This window comes from Lepidochelys kempii, chromosome 6, assembly GCF_965140265.1.
Source record: "Lepidochelys kempii isolate rLepKem1 chromosome 6, rLepKem1.hap2, whole genome shotgun sequence".
In the NCBI taxonomy this organism is placed as follows: domain Eukaryota; kingdom Metazoa; phylum Chordata; order Testudines; family Cheloniidae; genus Lepidochelys; species Lepidochelys kempii.
In genome coordinates this window covers 108,953,164-108,973,347 of record NC_133261.1, presented here as the reverse complement: position 1 = coordinate 108,973,347, position 20,184 = coordinate 108,953,164, and positions in this window count along the sequence as shown.

The following is a 20,184-nucleotide window of genomic DNA, read 5'->3' as shown; positions in this document are numbered from 1 at the left end:
ATATATATATATATAAACTTCAATTACCACTGAGAATGGAAGATTCTGACAATAGATAAGGGCTCATCCTACTTGAGCGCTTCCTTTTAAAATTATGTAACTGGTTTGGGTAGAGATAGTATGATATTTTCCTTTGCACTATATTTAAGTATTAATGGATTTTTTCCATGAAATCTCTATCTCTCTTCTGCAAGGTAACCTTTGACCATAATACTTGTTTGATATTGTGGTCCTTTCCATGGCAACAGATTGTGATGTCATGCATGGAGAGATTATGAGGTCAAAAAGTGCCCAAAATGGAGTTAAAAGTAAGAAGTGGGAAAGATTCAGCAAATGCATAAATGTTTAAAAGTAAATATTCAAAATAAGTGGAAAATGTGCTCACAGTAAATGTGATTATTGTTTAATTTAATGTTAGCCCTTTAAATAATGTGCAAGGTAAAAAAATCTGCAAAGACCTTAGAATAGTATCAGGCTACAAATAAGGAGCTTTACATCTTTTGGATATGTAGCATTAATCTGTTACTGACAGAGCCCAGAGAGAAAGGAGTTTAGGAATCTTCACTTTGTCCCAAGTCAATAACGGGATCTAACCTAAAATTAGTGATGATTCCAAGTTGAAATATTTAAATCTGTATTTTTAACTTCCAACCCCAAATTCAGAAGTGTTCAGAGATGAAGTTTTGGTTCAGCCTGCTGTAGAGACTGATGCCATCCATACAATTCAGATTCAGATCTGGGTTCATATAATAGAATCATAGAATATCAGGGTTGGAAGGGACCTCAGGAGGTCATCTAGTCCAACCCACTGCTCAAAGCAGGACCAATCCCCAACTAAATTATCCCAGCCAGGGCTTTGTCAAGCCTGACCTTAAAAACTTCTAAGGAAGGAGATTCCACCACCTCCCTAGGTAACACATTCCAGTGTTTCACCACCCTCCTAGTGAAAAAGTTTTTCCTAATATTCAACCTAAACCTCCCCCACTGCAACTTGAGACCGTTACTCCTCATTTTGTCATCTGCTACCACTGAGAACAGTCTAGATCCATCCTCTTTGGAACCCCCTTTCAGGTAGTTGAAAGCAGCTATCAAATCCCCCCTCATTCTTCTCTTCCACAGACTAAACAATCCCAGTTCCCTCAGCCTCTTCTCATAAGTCATGTGTTCCAGTCCCCTAATCATTTTTGTTGCCCTCCGCTGGATGTTTTCCAGTTTTTGCACATCCTTCTTGTAGTGTGGGGCCCAAAACTGGACACAGTACTCCAGATGAGGCCTCACCAATGTCGAATAGAGGGGAACGATCACGTCCCTCGATCTGCTGGCAATGCCCCTACATATACATCCCAAAATGCCATTGGCCTTCTTGGCAACAAGGGCACGCTGTTGACTCATATCCAGCTTCTTGTCCACTGTCACCCCTAGGTCCTTTTCTGCAGAACTGCTGCCTAGCCATTCGGTCCCTAGTCTGTAGCAGTGCATGGGATTCTTCCGTCCTAAGTGCAGGACTCTGCACTTGTCCTTGTTGAACCTCATCAGATTTTTTTTGGCCCAATCCTCTAATTTGTCTATCCTAACTGCAATGACTGAAGTTGTTCAGATATAGGGTTTTGACTCAGGCCCATCCCCTCATAAAACTCTTAGTGGGCTGCTGCTTGGAGTGATTCTCACTGAAGAACTTAATCCTCTTTAGCTCAGCTTCACCATACATGTGTACTCTCTTTTTTTGACACTTGTTTGGGTTTTAGCAAAGTGGAATAAGTTAGAGTAGTTGATTTCTTTCCCTTCCCCCATGTTTTGTTTGAGTCCCTCCTTTTTCCTGGGATGCACGCTCCCTGTGCTGACACAGATAACAAGGCTCAGGATGAGTTTGATAATCTATCTGGGGCAAACCTCTCTCATGGAGTTTGGCTGAGACACAGCAAATGCCACTCAGTGTGCATGTGCAATTTGTGTGTGTAATACATATGCATAGCAGTCACCCTGAAAATCTTTACAAGTGTGGCGTTGCTTGCAACTTGATAATGTCCTGATAGCATTTGCACAATTTCCTATACTTTCCTGTATTTAGTTTAAGGAATGTTGCTGTAACAACTGAAAAAGCTTTTAAGATCTCTCTCTCTCTCTCTGTCTCTCTGTGTGCCCCTGCCTGCCCTCCCTCCTGCCTCCTTTCCCTCCTGCCTGCATTTCAAACCAAACAAAGGCACTACTCCTCACTGAATGCTATGCTAAGAATGAAGCTTCAGATTTCAGTAATTTGCTGACGTCCTGTCTAAAAAACTGTGGTGGGAATTCTTTAAAGTGAGAAAAGTGTATGTTCCCCATGGTTAGCTGTCTAGGTTTTTTCCAAACCCATCACTGTGATAGCTGAGCATTTTCAGACCTTAGAATGGCTGTGAAGGGATTTTGCTCAGGCGTTCAGAGAACATTCACCTTTAGGCAGAGAACATGGATGAGAAAGTTTCAGTCTCAAAGTTCTGACTGAGTGTGCGAACTCAGGCAATTACGTCTGAAACTGTTCTGCATCTTAACAACAGCAGAATGAAAACTGGGATTATTGAGACCTTGCCAGGTAAATGTAGTGTAAATCACTATATACGTTAGACCACAGCCCAGCAGATGCTATGCTAATATACACTGATGGAGATAGTGAGCAACTAGAGTCTGCGTGCTATTGGCAAGAATGAAAAATACATCACTGAACATTTCTCTGAGGAGAATAATTCTTCAGGGATGCTTGCCCCCAGGGAATATTTTTCAGGAGACCACTAAAGAATGAGAAATTTTCTAGGAGGGAATGCCTACAGAGGGAAAAGTACTTCAAAGAGAGAGATCCAGTACGAACTGAGACTCTTCAAAGTGCAGCCCACCTCTCCTCTCAGTAAGACAAATGACTTCAAAGGGGAACCCACAAATGTTGTAAATAACTTTCCCCTGTAATATAAAAACCTTCTTTGAAGAGGTGTTCTCCCAAAGATGCAGTTTTTTTAAAGGGATCACCTATAGCAATTTGAGCTCTCAAAATGAATCCACTGTCCATCAAAGCAAAATATTTGAATGAATATGCCCAACCATCACATACATATAGGACCATCCAGAGATGCTCAGGAATTGAAACAAATGTTTAGAACTAAACTCTATATGGTCCCAACTATATAAAGTCATAAGAGGCATTTGCCCAGAATAGCTGATGGGTTAAAAAGCTATAAGAACTGTACCCACCTTTCAGGAATCCTAATATTCCAATCTGGCTTTACAGGTAAGCTACAGACCAAAAGCCAATTGAGCGTTAAATAAGTGGCTGCAGGTGACTAATGTACCTTGTTCTTCTTACAAGATTTTATTTCTCTTGACTCTCTGTCCTGTGAGGATCTCTGAAGTTTCCTTCAGACTCAGAACTGCTCTCCTTTGAATTTTGTCATTGATTTCAGTGTGCCCCAGATTGTGACCTAGACCAGCATCTTGTTGGGAATTAATGTTTAGAGCTTTGTCTTTGGACAGACAATGCATTTAAAAGAATATGGCACTGTATCACCCCCCCACCCACACACACAGAAAAAAAAAAGTACAAACAGCAGCAGATACAGAAAACCTCTTGCTATAATTACAGTAGAAAGGGCCCCCAGCAAAAACTTTGCTATTGATACTATTGCCAACAAGAAGAACTGCAGGGGAAGTCCAGCTGAGGTATGGATATCTTCCAGGGCAACCTCCATTTAGATATCCTAATAAGTCCAGAAGAGAGTCAACTGAAAAGAGAGAGGAGTGGGGTTGGTTGTATTAATATGGATGTAATATTTGGGCCAAAAGTGTTGACACATACCCAGTCACTGTCCAACATTAAACAGTGTTAAACAGGGTTCAGGGTTTGGTTTACAGAGACCTCAGCCTGTTTAGTACTATGGCAGACACACCATTACAAATCCTTTTAAGCTTTTATTAAAGATACAGAAAAGAAGGAAAAACAGTTAAAACATTTGAAATGTAAAGTGTTAAGTAAGGCTTTCATTTAAACAACATTTCTTGTTCCCTTTCCTTTTAGCTGTTGAGACTTTTAGAAGGAAACCCCCCTTTGTTTGACAGTTTCATAGATGTTATCAAAGATGGACATTTAATCACTGTCCTTTTGGGGAAAAGAGAAATTAGTTGATATTGGCTGGAATTTTTGTTGCTGCTGCTGCTGTTAAAATCCAATCCAATTTCATCCCAGGTGGTGTTTGGGATTCAGCTGGAGCTGGTAGAGGTGGTGAAGTTACCTGGATCCAGCTCTCTGGCATGGTCTGGTCAGGACATTTCTCAGGATTAGAATGACGAAGGCCTGGGGTCCTGAGAATGGGGGGTGGAGGGTGGATAGGGAAGCTAGGATGGTGACGCTCAAACCAGTAGCCTTAATCTCTTCTTCTCTCTGTTCTTTAAGGACCCAAAAAGGGAATGATGGGAGGAATAGCCCATCTCATTTATTTTGTCCACCAATTAGGTCTAATATCCGATACACAAATTTTGTTTCATTAATTTCCAGACCCACATTTTCTTGAGTTATATCTGCAGGGCTTTATGTTCAGCCTAATTAAGTTTTTCTGACTCCTTTTCATACCCTTTTCCATCAACACTTGGTATTATTGTGACATTTTATGAGCTTTCACATACTTTTTACAGTTGAGCTCACAATTAGAGTAAATTTGTTGGCCCGATTATCGCAACAGGTCAAATTCTTCAAGGAGACGTGAAATCATTTTTGGCTAAATCCCTGGAGGCTATTGGCAGATGATGCTTACATTTAACGTGCCAGAAATGTAATCGTACTAGAGGACAGATAGAGAATCTCAGTTCTCAGTTGCTCAACTTTCACAATCTCACAGAAAGTCACTAATGGAAAAGAATCATCATATTGTGTGTCACCAGGCTATTGATATTTCTATCATATCTTTTCAAGTAGTGCACATAATTAAATATTTCCAATGGCATAAGAATAAATTTTCTTAACACTAGAAGTTATGTGCCTTTGTATCCATAGAATATTACAGACAGACAGAACATTAAAAGCATTAAACACCGTATACACTGCATGTCTCATTGTAATACAATTCTTAGAGAGATCTGAAATACAGATTTGTTGGGTTAAAGGAGGCAACAAACAGCTCAAGACATTCACATAATAATATACCATACTCTGTTTGATTCAGCTATTATTTCAGAGGCAATAAATACTGGCTGAGAGGCATGCAAACTGCAAGGTTTGGGTCCAGGAGAAAAATGCAAACTGAACTTTGTAGTGTGCTTGGCAAAGAATGGTGTGAACTAACCCAGGGAATTAGTTTGTCAAACTCAACTCTCCAAGTGGAAACTCCTAAAGCTTGCTTCTCTATCCCCCTTGGTTCCACCTCAAAGAAGACATCTTGATATCTTTAGGGAAAGGGAGAGTCCTTGGGTTTGCTGATTGTAGGGAAAAAAAGTTGGCTAAAGGAGAGTAGGGTGAGGGTAAGGAATTAAGGGAGGGAGGTGTGATAATTCCCCAGTTGTTAAAACAATCTCAGTCCACATTCGCTAAACATCTGTATGGATATGGGCTTAGAATCATAGAATAATAGAATCATAGAATATCAGGGTTGGAAGGGACCCCAGAAGGTCATCTAGTCCAACCCCCTGCTCGAAGCAGGACCAATTCCCAGTTAAATCATCCCAGCCAGGGCTTTGTCAAGCCTGACCTTAAAAACCTCTAAGGAAGGAGATTCTACCACCTCCCTAGGTAACGCATTCCAGTGTTTCACCACCCTCTTAGTGAAAAAGTTTTTCCTAATATCCAATCTAAACCTCCCCCACTGCAACTTGAGACCATTACTCCTCGTTCTGTCATCTGCTACCATTGAGAACAGCCTAGAGCCATCCTCTTTGGAACCCCCTTTCAGGTAGTTGAAAGCAGCTATCAAATCCCCCCTCATTCTTCTCTTCTGCAGGCTAAACAATCCCAGCTCCCTCAGCCTCTCCTCATAAGTCATGTGTTCTAGACCCCTAATCATTTTTGTTGTCCTTCGCTGGACTTTGAAGTCTATGAATGCACTGAGTCTTGATGCACTGAATTTGACAAGGATTTTGCACTGTTTAGTGTAGGGTGAGTTGTGTTTTCCGTGTGCTGCCCTTTTAAATGGAACCCTCTGCTGTAAAGGCAGTTGCCATTTTGGGTTAAGTCACAGCGTACTGTGTTCTTTCTGATTTTGTTATCTCTCTCTCTCTCTCTCTCTCACACACACACACACAAACTAACTATGTTAAAAGAACATTAAGGTTGTAAATTCAAGCACTCAAAAGTAATGAAATGCCAGAATTAAGGTTGCTTGTGCAGCTTTAATTTGGCCCCCTTGTGCATGTGCATTATGATAGTCTTGAAAGATAGGATGATAAAAATGTTGGGTTGGAAGGGACCTCGAGTGGTCATCAAGTCCAGTGCTCTGAACTGGGGCAGGAAGGACTAAGTAAATGTAAGCCATTCCAGTCAAGTGTGTGTCTAACCTGTTTTAAAAACCTGCAGTGATAGGGATTCCACAACCTCTCTTGGAAGTAGCGTTGCCAACCTCCAGGATTGTCATGGAGTCCCCAGGAATTAAAGATTAATCTTTAATTAAAGATTATGTCATGTGATGAAATCTCTAGGAATTCATCCTACCAAAGTTGGTAACCTTACCTGGAAGCCTATTCCTGTGCTTAGCTACCCTTACGGTTAGAAAGTTTTCTTAATATCTAACCGAAATCTCCCTTGTTGCAGATTAAGCCCATTACTTCTTGTCCTACATTCAGCGCATGTGCAAACTGTGATTCTTTTGAAAGGCTTATAAATTGGTCAAATTATGGCCGACTTTCACAGGGGTGTGCAAAGGCCCTGTCATAAATATAAAGGGAAGGGTAAACACCTTTAAATCCCTCCTGGCCAGAGGAAAAACCCTTTCACCTGTAAAGGGTTAAGAAGCTAAGATAACCTCGCTGGCACCTGACCAAAATGACCAGTGAGGAGACAAGATACTTCCAAAGCTGGAGGGGGGGGGGAACAAAGGGTCCTCTCTGTCTGTGTGATACTTTTTCTAGGACCAGTGCAGGGATGCGGGTCAGAACTCCTGTGAAGAGTTAGTAAGCAATCTAGTTAGATATGCGTTAGATTCTGTTTTTGTTAAATGGCTGATAAAATAAGTTGTGCTGAATGGGATGTATATTCCTGTTTTTCTGTTTTTTTGTAATTTAAGGTTTAGCCTAGAGGGATTCTCTATGTTTTGAATCTGATTACCCTGTAAGGTATTTACCATCCTGATTTTACAGAGGTGATTCTTTTATTTTTTCTTCAATTAAAATTCTTCTTTTAAGAACCTGATTGCTTTTTCATTGTTCTTAAGATCCAAGGGTTTGGGTCTGTGTTCACCTATGCAAATTGGTAAGGTTTTTATCAAGCCTTCCCCAGGAAAGGGGGTGTAGGGCTTTGGGGGGATTTTGGGGGGAAAGATGTTTCCAAGTGGGCTCTTTCCCTGTTCTTTGTGTAACACTTTGGTGGTGGCAGCTTTTAACCTAAGCTGGTCAGAATAAGCTTAGGGGGTCTTTCATGCAGGTCGCCACATTTCTACCCTAGAGTTCAGAGAGGGGAAGGAACTTTGACAGGCCCCAAGCAAACCTCTGCCAAATTTCAAGCCCTTTTTTTTCAAAGCATGGGAGCACTAGCACTTTTGAAAGAAAAGGTCACCAGAATTTTTTAACATGGGCAAAACAAGGTGTTTTCCCCTAGCCTTATTTTCAGAAATGGTTGAACTATATATATTTTAAAGAATTCGGTCTGAGGCATCCAGAATGAAAAGTTTTACCCCAAATGGTTGAATTTTGGCGAAGCTATCAGCAACAGAAAACAGGATCTTGTAATGGGAAGTGGTGGTCAACATTAATAGGTGGTGCTGCCAACCCCACGTACATCTTGATGGCTTGCTAAATTATACATGTTTACACTGAATGGCCCTGTGACTTTTCTCTCTGTAATCCCTATACTTCCATACTCCTTTCCCCTTTTATTTGCTTATCCTCATTGTATCACATCCAAAATTACTCTTTGACCCTCCAACCAGCTTCTGTTCCTCAGGCTACTAGTGACTTCAGTGGCCTTTTGATCAGACCCTAAGGCAAATGCTGGCCCTCACCTACACATGGGGTATGTGTACGCAGTAGCTGGTTTCTCCACATGGGTGGACAGATGTGCGCTAGCTCTGCTTGATCTGGCATCCTAAACATTGTAGTGTGTGTGGCCACAGTGGCATGGGTGGCAGCTTGGGGTAGCCAATCAGGTATGTACCCAGGGAAGAGGGTGGGATTGTATTTGAATAGTGAGTCTGAACCATCACCTGTGCTACTGCAGCCATGCTGCTATTTTTCGCATGCTGGTTCAAGCAGAGCTAGTGCATCTGTCTGCCTGTGCTGGGAATCACACCTCCCAGCTGCTGTCTAGACTTACCCCTGAGGCCAATGGCAGGTTTGGAACCTAATTTTGGGTATGATACAATGAGTGAGAATAACAAGCAAATAAAAAGGGGTAAAGAGCAAGGAAGGACAAGAATTACAATATGATCATATGGTCACTCAGTTTAGATAGGCACATCTTGATGGTTCTACTAAATGTGTGAAAGAATAAATGTAAGGTCTCCATGAAAGGGCTTCAGTGGGCTTTGGATCAGGCTATTAGACTGCAATCTGTTCAGAGGCGGAACCTTGCTTTTACTTATTCTACAAAGTGTCTAGCTCATTTTTGGGTACTAAATAAATAATGATAATTATTTTATCTGAACTTTTGGAAGTTCGCTGATCACTGACTTCTGCATACTTCTGAAAAATAGATTTTTGTTTACATATCAGGTTGCCAGATTGTCAATTAAAAAGGGGAAAGCTCCAATTTTTGTAATTAAGAATATATTCCAGATTTTCCATTCAGTATGTCTCCTATGTAAAACCTCAGGTTAATGCTCTGTTTCTAACTTGGCTGGTACCACTACTATAAATATTAATTTAAAAACCACTTAGCACTTATTACTGTCGTCTTACTAAAGCACCTCAAAACCAGAACATATAATAATGGGTCAAGATATCCAAATAAGAATATGAGTAGGTTTATTGCTTATAGATTGCACTAAAATTCCATCTGCCATCTGAAGACATTGAATGGAACTACTACTAATAAAGTTAATACTAAAAAACTGAAAGCCTGACATGAATTTTATTTATAACACATTTGAAAAATTAAAAATATTCTTATAATGCATTTGAAAAATTAAAAATATTCTTAATATTCTATGTTAAATATAAAAATATTCTGAGTAATAGTCAGAGTTTCCACTTAGATATATTATGTTTTCATCATTATTCTGTCTTCTTTGAAGTCTTATACCTAAAAGATAACTAACTAATCTTCTGATATTATCTTCCACTGCCAAACACTTATGGAGCTAAAGAAAAGAAATGAGATTAATTTAAGGATGGCAATAGTCATTGTTGTGGTACCAAGAGGTGGTGAGTAACCTTTATAATTTCTCCAGCAGGTTGAAAGTAGTGCAGTGAAGTCAAGTTACCTCCAAAGAAGTTGTGGGTTTGTTGCAAAGGCCTCTGGGGAAAAACAAATTATATGTACTTTACTACAATCTGACCACATCCTGGTAGACTTCACATGCTTGTATACCTGAAACTAGCTGCAGCAAGCTTAGTGTACTTGACTCACTCTCATTGAGGCTCATCCGTACAGTATAACTACTTTGTTTCTTGGGTAGGTCAAGCTATTAGTCCATCACAGGCTGACTTGTGAGTATCAGAAATGAGTCTGAGCTACAGCATCTCTTCCTGAGAACATTCTCCATTCAAAGTCTAAGGTGTTTAAGATGTGGTTTTTGATGAAGGGCCTGTACAGACTACTAGACTAATAAAGAGATTTTGCTATATGTAACCCTAAACAAAATCACTTGACTGTGTTACTATTATCTGATCATATGCTCTTTAATGTGATGCCAGGCTCTGTGTGGGGGTGTTTGTGAGAGCGAGAGAGCGACAGAGAGAGAAGGAGCCTAGACAGTGAGGTGGATATCAATGTGTTTGCTTTGGGTGAAGTGCAGTGGGTGACGTCTGTAGTGATTAGAGGAATAAAGATGTTCTGTCGTAACCTATATTTTGATAATGGTGCCATGCAGCTAAGCAAAAGTGATATTCTGTTCAAATATGTTACTGCAGTATTGAAAACTCCAGCTGTTCTAAAATCATTAGTCTGGCTTAAAAATCATTAGATTTTTTAAAAATAATGAATGTTGGGGCTCTGATTTGCCTTCTGGGTATGAGCCTTATCCAGCTTCTTTCTGCAATCACAAGGGCTCCGATGAAGTGAGCTGTAGCTCACGAAAGCTTATGCTCAAATAAATTGGTTAGTCTCTAAGGTGCCACAAGTACTCCTTTTCTTTTTACAAGGGCTAATAACATTTTTATTTAAATGACAGCTGAAATTCTTATATAATCACATAACTCCAGGAGCTGGGTGCTAAGAAAAACATCAAATATCAAGAGAATTGTGATTAAAGTTGCAAGAGTTGTGTGACCGTTCTCAGGGAGTTCAGGACGGTGAGTCACCTTGTTACCCCCTGCCTCCAACCAGATGGAGACTTGTGCTTAACTGGGTGTCAGATCCTGGACACCACCAGCCTGTTAGCTGCCTAGACAATCTCCTCAGGGCTATGCCAGTCCTTACGTTACCTTGCAAGCAAATAGGTGCACCCCAGCCCCTTAGCCCACTTGAAGTATTCCTCTGTAGTGTCTAGCCCTTATCCACTGAACACTCACAGTATTGCCAGGTCTGCTGTCCCCAAGGGAACAGGATATACACCAGCTTGAATGGTTCAGCTCAGGATCAGCAGTTTGCCTAATATGCAAGAGACAGTGAGTGGGAATAATGGAAACAAAAGCACTACGTATGAAACAAAATCATAACACAATTTCTAGAGACTTAACTTAGCAGGCTAGCCTCCTGTCTAAAGGAGTTTATTTCACCCCAAATGTCCTTTGCAGCATTTCAACCGAGGTTGGTTGTCACCCTGTTTTCACAAATGTAATTGCACTGCCCAATTACTTCCTAGGTTCAGGATAACAGGGAGTCTTTCTTGTCTTCTCTTTATATCAACCAAAATTCATTATTGGTACCTGGAGTCAGGATAATCCCTGTGGTTTATTTTCTAGAGTGCTGCCTTTCGGTTGATTTTACATCTCCCCACTCCCCGCATTTCCTTCATATGTAAATACAGCTGCCACTGTGTCGATTGAGAGACAGGTGAATCAACATCTTTTGTCAACTATGCCTTGATACAGACTTTAGGAACATATTTCAGTATACATACATAACTTCTTACATAGTATCTGTATATATATTCACAATGATATTAACGACCAGTGCGATGTTGGCTCTCATTTAAGAGCTCAAATGATATTCTTTGGTGAATCAGAATGGACATACCAGGATAGGAATATTCTTATAACCGCCTTTCCAGTTGATATTGAGGGATTCTTAGGGTTACAAGTTGACAAGACAGCTAAGGTTTTGCATACATTTATATATTGTTTAATGCTGCACGGAAATTTAATTTTTCATTATCTTTTCCAAAATTTAAATAGCAAAAAAAGATCATTTTGATGTATGTACTGCCTGTTTGTTAAAAATATTCCCTTGAGATGATGCTTACTTCAAGCATGAGAGGAACACAGCTGAAAATATTTGTCTTATTTCTTAGGACCCATATTAGAAAACAAAACAAAGGGGACAAGTTAAATACACACTTTGATAACCGTCATTTGTTTTCAGGTTTCAGAGTAGCAGCCGTGTTAGTCTGTATTCGCAAAAAGAAAAGGAGTACTTGTGGCACCTTAGAGACCAATCAATTCATGTGAGCATAAGCTTTCATGAGCTACAGCTCACTTCATCGGATGCATCCGATGAAGTGAGCTGTAGCTCATGAAAGCTTATGCTCAAATAAATTGGTTAGTCTCTAAGGTGCCACAAGTACTCCATTTGTTTTCAGTCACACATCATTCATCCAAGAGGATTCCAAAGTGCATTAGGGAGAATTATTTCAATCACTACTAAAATGCAACCAACTCTAGGAACATGGTAGCTGCTGAGTTGAACAAAACTACAATTTAGGACAGCAAGTGAAGGATGCCGTACCCAGCTGAAAGGCAATGGAATATTTATTAGGTAGGCTTCCAAATTCCAATTTGGCTATGAGACTGGGTTTAGCTAACTGGCCTTCACATGTCAAGTGATGTGGAATCTTTAATGATTTCAAGTGGTCATAGACTTTGGATTTGTCTCTTTTGAAAGACACACCTCCAACAGTAAAGTGCCATTCCTACAACATCAAGGCATTGATCCAAACTATCTCAGAGGGCAGATATTTACTGAGTAACCAAAAAGCTTTCCTTCAACACTTTCAAGGTCTCACACCCAAATACTTGGCAAGCCCAATACTGTTTTGTTTATAAAACCTCACATTATCACAGCCTGAGGTGATATGACTGCAATAGAGCCTGGAAAGCTTATTTCCATAAAATTTAATGTGAAGGCTGACCACTGCCGGGATAGAGTGAAACACTGCCTGGCTAACAGATGGAATACAAAAATGTTGGCTGTCATTTTGGTAGGGCTGTGTAAAATATTTAAAATCTTCCTGTTTTTCTAATTCACACAATTGCTGTGAAAATGTAGTATTTGTTGTGGAAATGTTTGTGTCTGCAGAATATTTAATTATATATAATATGTCTGTCCTAGAAGCAGTATGGAAGCTGGAAATTTCTGAGTCCTATACCACATTTAAAAATGTCTGATTCTCAGAATTCATAATACAGTGCTTACATTTATGTTTATATGTGTACTTTTTGGGACTTAATCCTGCATTTATATATGTTGCTTGGTGTATGTTACAGCACATCTTGGAGAACTGGTCACTGTGCATGAGAGAAAAAGTGAGCAAACCAATTTTAAAACTTAGATGCAAGTACATGTGCCCAGACAGAACAGGATCAAGCCCTTCAATAAGAAAGACCCTTAGTACAATTTCCAGATACGGACATTTAAAAAACAAAATTCCTGGCAGTCCCTCAGTGGAAGGAGGGCTTAAAGTGAGTATAGTTTTCACTATCTTATAAAGAGTGCAACCCAGCAAAACACTGAAGCATATGCTTAACTTCGAGCATGTGGTACTTTGCAGAGTAGGGATGGAATTAATCACCTGTTTAAAGTTGAGAGTGTGTTAAATGCTTTGATGAATCAGGCCCTGGTGCTTATAAGACAATTGCTATGACCTTGGGCTAGTCCTATAATTTGATATTATGCATAGTTGAAGATGAAACTGTGTTAGAGTTAAAGGAATGTACGTACAAAGAAATAACCACAGCAGAATTCAATGTTTATTTTGTACTGTACTGTATGTTTTGGCTTAGATAAATTACAGAAGACTTCTGTAGTAATCAAAATGGTTCACTTTGTAAGTTGGTTGTTTAATTAAATATGTATATCTTGAGTGAAATATCTTCCTATGTAATCAATAGCTTTATTTATACTGTAGCTGGGAATATATAGTAGCTTATTAGTTTGAATGTTACTAGACCTGTGTGGTAATGTATTATCCCATTCTGTTCATACAACCAACAGCTGAATCTCTTCAGAATCTCCTCTGAAATCAGTTAAGGAGTTTGACCTCTGATCTCACATAAATAAAATCAGGAGGGTGAAGACCCAGTATTGAAAAATGCCATCTCTTGTACCATGTGAAATACTTTTCTGTTTTGTGAACATGATAACTTAAAACTAACGAATCAACCAACCAACCAAACCCCATATTTTTGTAGGGTGCTTTATGAGTTGCTTGGCTTTCCAACAAACATCTTTCATTGTGATCTGTCCTTATTGTACACAAACTGCATATTGGCTTGTTCTTAAGTTGTGTTGACACTCTTTCTTCTTCTTGTGCTGGGAGTAAGCTCTATTTTCCATAGCACTCTGGTATACACCATATTAAAAAAAAAAAAAGCCTTCCAGAATTTGAATGAGGATTTGCACTTCTGGTACTACACATTTTTATGGCAGGTCACTGTTCTCAGAAGCAATCATTCCTAGTATTCTGGAAAAAGAGGGATTCATACAAGATACTGCGTTCTAGAGAATTGTTTGCTTTGTACTAGTGCTATGAGTATGACTGATTGACTGTTCACATAAATTCCCAGTTTATCAACGTAATCTGTTTTCTATGGTGATTTAAAGCATTCTGGCCCTGATTCTGATCTCATGTATACTGGTTTTATATCCGTGTAAATCCACTGTACCAGATTCTGATCGGAGTTACAAATCAGAATAATTCCATGGATTTAATTGTTACTATGGATTTACACTGATATAACTCAGACTGGAAGCAGGCTGTGCACATTTAACTCAAAATGATAAAAAACTGCCTTAAAATTTAGGAAATAGAGACTCGGAAAGACATAAGGGTGCAGAGAAAAATAAGAGAAGGTAAAATGCGGGGTGAAATATATGAGAACATAGGAAAAGAGGAAAAGTGAGCTAAATATGGAATGTGAAACAAAAAGAAAAAAAGATCAGAATAAATAGGAAGGAAAAAGCTCTAGAGAGATAGCAGGAGGCCTGGGGGAGTCCTGGAGAAAGAAAATAAATACATTTTTAAAAAAGCATGGGTATGGGGAGGAAGGGAGGTTTAGAAGAGGGACGTAGAAGTAGAGACTGTGAATTCCAGAAGCAGGAAAGAGAATGCATTTTTGTTTGGTTTTTCTTTACTTAGCAGTATTGACAGGCAAGAAATGTATCTTAAAGACATTTTGTTATGCTATGTTGGCAAAGATTCCAAGTCCTGGTAATAGGGTCTCTCCCGCCCTTTTTGAACTGTGTTTGGATTTTGACACCTTGACTTGATAGACTAGGAAAAGGACTGCTAATTGTTAGGATATAGATAGGCTTCAGAGTAACAGCTGTGTTAGTCTGTATTCGCAAAAAGAAAAGGAGTACTTGTGGCACCTTAGAGACTAACCAATTTATCTGAGCATAAGCTTTCGTGAGCTAGGTAACCTATTTCCCCTTGTTTTTTCCTACCCCTCCCCCGACGTTCTGTTAAACCCTGGATTTGTGCTGGAAATGGCCCACCTTGATTATCATACACATTGTAAAGAGAGTGGTCACTTTAGATAAGCTATTACCAACAGGAGAGTGGGTTTGGGGCGGGGGGGAAGAGAAAACCTAGATTTGTGCTGGAAATGGCCCAACTTGATTATCATACACATTGTAAGAGAGTGATCACTTTAGATAAGCTATTACCAGCAGGAGAGTGGGGTGGGGGGAGGTATTTTTTCATGCTTTGTGTGTATAAAAAGATCTTCTACACTTTCCACAGTATGCATCCGATGAAGTGAGCAGTAGCTCACGAAAGCTTATGCTCAAATAAATTGGTTAGTCTCTAAGGTGCCTGTACTCGAAGAATTTAGGTGTATTCTTATCACTTGGCTAGTTATAGAGGTATAAAAGAAAGAATCAAAATCACTGTCTGCCGGTGTAAGGGCCTTCTCTTATGTGACAGTCTGAGGCCCTGTTCTTAGGCTAAGGCCTTTGGCTAAGCAACAGAGGCAGCCATAAGCTGGGAAGCAAATGGTCAGATCCTCACATTCCAAACTAGTCACATTGAAATAAGGTGCTATTGGGCTGTTAGGAATACAATCCTGTCCTGATAATGCCTATCGCCTCCAGAGAAAGGGAAGTGCCTAGAAGATGTAAAAGGAAACTTAGTTTGTTAGCATCCTGTCTGGCAAGAACTCACTTATCAATAGCTGGGATGTGAAATCCTCACTTCTGTATTGTTTTGTCATTATAGTTCCCACTTTGCTATTGTTTGTCTGTATAATCTCTGTCTGGTTCTGTGATTGTTTCTGTCTGCTGTATAATTAATTTTGCTGGGTGTAAACTAATTAAAGTGGTGGGATATAATTGGTTACATAATCATGTTACAATATGTTAGGATTGGTTAGTTAAATTTCAGGAAAATGATTGGTTAAGGTATAGCTAAGCAGAACTCAAGTTTTACTATATAGTCTGCAGTCAATTAGGAAGTGAATGGGTGGGTGTATGTGGGGAAAATGGGAACAGGGAATGGGGGTAAGGAAATTGGAATAATTTTTGGCTAAGGGCAGGAATGGGAACAGGGACACAGGTGTAAGGCTCTGTGGTGTCAGAGCTGTGAAGGGGGACACTAAGGAAGGAAACTGGAATCATGCTTGCCGGAAGTTCATCCCAATAAACATCGAATTGTTTGCGCCTTTGGACTTCGGGTATTGTTGCTCTCTGTTCATGCGAGAAGGACCAGGGACGTAAGTGGGTGAAGGAATAAGCCCCCTAACACTAATCATTGTAATTTTGCTTGCTGAAAGCATGGGTTATAAATAAATAATGAAGTGCTCCCGCTTTTATTTTTTTTTTAAAGTAACATATGCACACACTCACAAAAAAGTTTTCTTTAGACAGCAGGAATACACTGTCTGCATGGTGCTTAACAATTTCAATTAATTTAGCCAGCCTTAACAAGATATTGCCAACTCCTTTTGTTACAAATAAATATTTAAAGATCAATTTTCATATGCAATGAAAGCTTAGAAACAATCTCTATAGCCAAGATCATTGTCATCTCAATATGTCAAGATTCCTTTCATTTATATGCCACTCTTCTCCCTCCTCTCACTCTCCCATCAGTGGCGAGCTATTAAAGATAAAAAGATTGTAATCATTGTTATAATAGATCCCCCTGCATGATCATTCTAAGTGGGCCTAATCCTCTGCTTTTCCCATTGCATTGCAATCTCCCACTATGGGAATGGGAGAGATGACATAAATGATTATGAGAACTTGCCGTGAAAGTGGAAGGAGACTTGAGAAAAAGATCCTCTTTTTACAGAGATGCCTAATAAACATTAGGATTTCACATATAGCCTACAAGGGTAGGGGAGAATGAGCAATATGAAATGAATCTATTTAATGTTTTCTATTACAATTTTACTGAAAATACAAGTTAAATAAAAAAATCTACTTTTTTTTTTCATCCTTCAAGTTCTGGGGATGAGACAGGCAGTACTGTATGTACACAATCTGTAAGAAGTAAATTATAGGACAAATTCCCCACAAGACCATTCAGGAAAAAAAAACACCCTAAAAGAAAGGGGAAAAAAAAAGACCTGGCTCTTGACACTAAAGGCTTAACATCAAATGCGGCCAGAAATCCATTTTCACAGTTTTATTGCCCATTCTGGACGCTTCATTTCAAAGGGAAAGAATTTGAATTCAGACACATAAAATTCCCTTTGTTCTCTTGCCCTCCAGCCTTTGGTGCCAGTGTGGACAGTCCTATAGGGAGAGGTTGAGATCAAAAAATATTTGCAGCTTAGATACCTGGCCCCAAATGATGCCCCTTGGCATTCTTAATTAAATCAGCTTTGCAATAGATTGACAATGCACTGTCAATTATAATCATTTATATTAGCAAACAGAACATTTTTAACACTTTGGAAATCACTGAAGTTCAGTACACCAAGACAAAAAAATGTTATAAAATTATACTGCATGATGATCACATACAACAGTGTATTGGATTGTAGGTCACATAACATTTTATCTTAATGTTGGGTAAAGCTGATGTGATTTTTTTGCATATTGTTTCCCATCTATAAGGACACTTCTAGTTAGGTTCATGTTGGTTGGAGGCTGTTTTCTTCTTTAAGCTTCAAATCAAAAGGAGGGAGACATTGCAGTTCTGTGATGGAAGGCACCTTTACTAGAGAGCAAGGGCCTGATTCAAAGTCTAATGAAGTAAATGGGAAGTTAAGAGGCAATTGTGATATTAATGTGAATGAGCATATTTTAAAAAGAAGATAGCTGCTCTGCTAGCAAACAAGATCATAGCTCAGATCACTGGTGAATAAGGTGCCTTCTGCTCTATACAGAGTTTTATTACATTATTTTTCTAGCCTCATGCCTCTCCCTATGTCAGTTAATTTTGAATTAGATACAGATTAAATCTCAGGTTTGAGACCAGAATGTAAATTGAGATCAAGAAGGCATTTTCCCTTCTCCATATATAGCATGATCACCAGCGATCTCTCAAGGTCGAGGATGATTTCTTTCACAGGTTTTCTTTTTCATGAGTCCTTTGGTGACCAAGGACTCCAATTCTTGAGTCACAGACTCATTGGCAGACATTGCAGGTGGTGTTGGAAGACATGACAATTGTGTTTACTCTCTTTTCTGGTGTTTTTCTGTGTCCAGGGCAAGGCGATTTTCCTCAAAAGTGGACAGTCCCTCTCTGACAAGTCTTCACCAGTTATCCCTGTCCTGGGCTGCTGTCTCCCAGTGTGTGGTGTCAATGCCACATCTCTTGATGTTCCTCCTGAGGGTGTCTTTAAAGGATTTATTTTGGCCTCCCGTTTCCTTTCTCCTTTGGTGAGTTGGGCATACAGCAGTTGTTTTGGTAAGTGTAGATCAGGCATGCACACACAGTGCCTGCTCCACCTCAACTGGTGTTGGATAATCAGGGCCTCAACACCGAAGATGCTGGCCTTACTGCGCCAATCCTCACACTTTATGTTGAGGATCTTCTGAAGAAAGTGCTGGTGTTTTTCAAGTGCTTTCTATAGGTCACCCAAGTCTCACAGCCGTAGAGGAGAGTTGGGATTACCACAGCTTTATAAACTAAAAGTCTAGTATGTGTTCTGATGTTGTGATTGTTGAACATATATAGCATTGCACAACTGATTAAATGATCCATCTAACTTAGGTCTGGTCTACACCTAAAATGTAGATTGACCTAACTATGTCGCATATGGCCATTATAGACACAGCTAGGTCAATGGAAGAATTCTTCTGTTGACCTAGTTGCCACCTCTTGGTGGAGAGGTGGATTAACTACATCCACAGAAACCCCCCTTCCATTGTTGTAGTAAGTGTCTATGCTACAGAGCTACAGTGGCATAGCTGCAGGCATGCCACTGTAGCGCTTTTAGTGTAGACATATTCTAAGGTTGTGTTTTCACTTTCTGTGGTGTTTTAGCTACTTTTTTCTTGCTTCCTTTTGGACCCACTGATTCAGATACGTATTCTTGCTTTAATAAGTTATCCATGACACTCATCTCAGAGTTCAAATTAGGTTGAATTTCTTTTCCTTTTGAAAAATACCAACTGGTTAGCATGTTAGCTGTCCCTTTGCAGGTAGGTTGAATTTGTTCACAATAACTAAAGGACAGTGCTCTGTTGAAAGTCAGTCAGAAACCATGTTAGATTGCTTGTTTCACTGATGTAACTTTGTAGCAGCTATAAGATTATTACAGAACTTAAAAAGTATAACTTCCATATGCTACTCACTACAGCTGGTCAATATATTTTTTAATTTTTTTTAATGTGGATGGAATTGAGAAATTTAGATGACAGTTTTGAAGAGTTTATCACCAACATTGGCTGCATAAATTTTTTCAAATTTTTGAATTTCAGACACAATTGGAATAAAAAAAAAAACGCCACACATTTTCTCAGCTGTTTTTCTACCTGTTTGGCTACTGACAGCAGGTAGCACTCAAGAACCTTGACAGCTGTCTACAGAAATGCTAGCAACCCTGTTGTTCAGAATCAAAAGACAAATTTATAAAGCAAAACTAAAAACTAAAAAAAAAAAAAAAAGTGTCATATCCTGAATCGTGAAAAGACAGATTTTGGGAGACATGAAGGGATGTAAACTGCGGAAATATGGCCTCAAGTGGAATACCTTGCCATTGGTCTGGTGGAGATCAATCCTAGGAACTGAGAACAAGAGTTTCCCAGTCCATGTTAACTGGTCAACTGGGATATAGCATAAGCAGGTGGTCTCTCACGTGACTGAGTCCCAGATCATGCAGTAAAAGACTGTCACTGGAACTGCAACCAGAAGTGAACAGGGAACAAATTTTGTGACTTAAGCACAGGCTTTCTGCAGTAGCTCACCTCACTTTGGAAGTGGGCAGCTGCAGTCTGCACTTCTGGATTAGTCCAAAGTAGAGCTCATTACAGTAGTCTAGCTTAAATGAACCATATGAGGTCTGCACTAAAGACTTCCTTAAGGGCTGTAGACT